The 2,605-nt window shown below is 45.4% G+C and overlaps 1 pseudogene; it reads right to left on the reverse strand.

The window, feature by feature from the left end:
- Window positions 1–1,549: 1,549 nt before the first annotated feature.
- Window positions 1,550–1,764, reverse strand: LOC132576714 (U2 spliceosomal RNA; annotated as a pseudogene).
- Between the last annotated feature and the right edge of the window lie 841 nt (window positions 1,765–2,605).

A 2,605-nucleotide genomic window follows, 5' to 3' on the forward strand; every position in this document is an offset into this window, starting at 1 on the left:
TGGAAAAATGAAGCAAACATGAACCAAATGACATGCCAAGAAAAAAAGCCAGTTCATTTTTTGTTTGGGTGCAGCAGGATCAGCCAATTTAGCACGAATCATGATTCGTGGTTTGGCTCACGCCCATCCCTAGTTATAGACCAGGGGTGGCCAGACTGTGGCTCGGGAGCCACATGTGACTCTTTCACACATATTGTGTGGCCCTTGAATCCCCCACCACCCCGTTGGCTGGTTTGCCTCTTTAAATCACTTCTCTAAGCCAAGTCAGCCAGAGAATGCATTTAAAGTTAAAAGTTGCTTTCTTTCCAACTCTCCATCTCCCATCTTCCTTCCTTCCTTCCTTCTTGCGGCTCTCAAACATTTGACGTTCATTTTTCATGACTCTTGAACATCTGACATTCATGTCTTGTGGCTCTCAAACATCTCACATTTATTCAATGTGGCTCTTACATTAAGCAAGTTTGGCTACCCCTGTTATAGACCAATTGTCCCTATTAATTTTTCTAAGTAACTTTGTGAACCATTTAGAACAGTCGAACTCTGTTGCCTGCACTGAAAAGCCCTCTTGAATACTTCTTTTTTGCACAGTTTTCAGAAAGCCATGACAACATTGTCTTAATCAAGCTAACAGAGAACAAATAGTTGTCATGTTTATACAAATGTTCAATAACATCTAGTTTGGAAATCTCTTTGGATGACAGGTATGCTGGTTATAAGATATGTATTTCTGAGACATAGCTCTTCCCTTTTTAAAGGGGTGAAGGAAAGTGTAACAGGGCTGTGGTAGGTTGTTCGTTGTTAACACCCCATGCTAACGAGACATTTTGCCAGGCAGTTAATTACATTGTGATGATTGGTGCATCATACAGACACAACTGTAACAAAAACATCATTTCCAACACCCCCCCTCCAAAGTTCTTGCTCCAGACTTTCCCAATTAATTTAGCATCACAATTCATTTCAGTGTCTTAGAAAAAGGATTTGCATGGCTTAAGTTAATTGCTGATAAGGCTGTTCGCCACAACTGCTTTCGTTTGCCATGTGCAACGTCAAAAGGATTCTTTTTAAAAAAATATTAAGAAATCATACCACTTTGAAAACTGGTCCCTCTCTTCCCCATAATCAGAACAGAAAGTAGGCTATTGCTATGCATCCTGAGAAATGGCAAAAGAAGAAGAAAAAGATAACTTTAAAGTCAGAATTCCCACTTGATTTCTTTCCGGCCAGCAAGGATGGATCAGGAAGTTAAAAGGGCCCAGGAGCAAGCTTAGCTAAGCAGCCTCTGTGGCACTGCCAATGCTGTAGGGCCTGCTTGGCTTAGAGCCACCCTACAGTGATAGTGATGGGCAATCCAACACCCACTACCGCAGCCACCAGCTGGGTCTTGGCTGAGCTTCAGCACCGGCAGCATTGGCTGCCAGAAAAACTCCAGAGCAGCAACCCATCAGGAACTTCCCAAGGATGTTACAGTGCCATCCTAAGCAGAGTTAATGTTCTTCTAAGCTCATCGATTTCAAGGGGCTTGCAAAGGTTTATCTCTGCTTAGGACCAGTCCACCCCTGGATACTGAGTTCAGATCACAAGGGTTGGTATTGGCAGGGCTTTTTTTGTAGCAGGAACTGTTTTGCATATTGGGCCACACACCCCTTTCCAAAAATCCATTTAATATATAGTCCTCAGATAAAGGACGTATCAGATATTAAACTGATAAGAACAGACTGACTTTATTTAGAGAATGTTTGTCGCTTTAAAGGCAAAAATAATAAGTAAGTAAATAGTAAGGATTGTGCATGGCTCCCAGTTACCATGCATGATGCAGATTTAGAGAAGAAGAAAGTGAATAATAAGGATCATGTGTAGCACCCAGACACCACACCTGATCTTAGCCAAAAGGATGACCATGTGTAGCCCCCAGATACTACACTTGATCTTAGCCAAAAGGTCAAAAAGCGATGGGCCACACACCCCAATGTCGCCAATCTTCCAAGAGCTTACAGGGCTCTTAGTATAGGGCCTACTGTAAGCTTTTGGAGGATTGGCTACATCACGGGTAGGCATGCCAATCCCCAGGTCCCAGCGGGGGTTCTCCCGCTCTCCCATGCTCCTTCCTGCCCCCAGTCAGCTGGCCGGTGGGGGGAAGCCCCGCCCCACAGTCATCATGTGCCTTTCCCCCTCCAGAGGCTTCCGTCTTTACTTGAGAAATCCTGGATGGTGTGTCTGCGTCTTTAAGACTGAAGGGGAGCGGGGAGGGGGGGAGGAGGTAGAACAACATGGCTGTGAAAGGAGCCCAGACCCTACGTTTGTTGCACAATCCTTGCAGCGGTCGTTTGCATAGTGTGAAGGTAAACTCGAACCTTTGGTTGCCCTGTGTTACTGTGAAAAACTTGAAAGTTCAGCAACTCATGAGTAGAGGTGCCAATCCCCAGTTGGGGGTAGGGGGGACCTGGTTTGGAGGCCCTCTGGAGCTTCAGGGTCATCAGAAACGGGGGGGGGGGAGGGAGGGAAATGTCTGCTGGACCATAGGGTATAATGGAGAATTAATCTCGGGGTATCTGGGGCTCTGGGGGGGCATTTTTTTGAGGTAGAGTTACCAGATTTTCAGCGT

Source organism: Heteronotia binoei, chromosome 8, assembly GCF_032191835.1.
Source record: "Heteronotia binoei isolate CCM8104 ecotype False Entrance Well chromosome 8, APGP_CSIRO_Hbin_v1, whole genome shotgun sequence".
Lineage (NCBI taxonomy): Eukaryota > Metazoa > Chordata > Lepidosauria > Squamata > Gekkonidae > Heteronotia > Heteronotia binoei.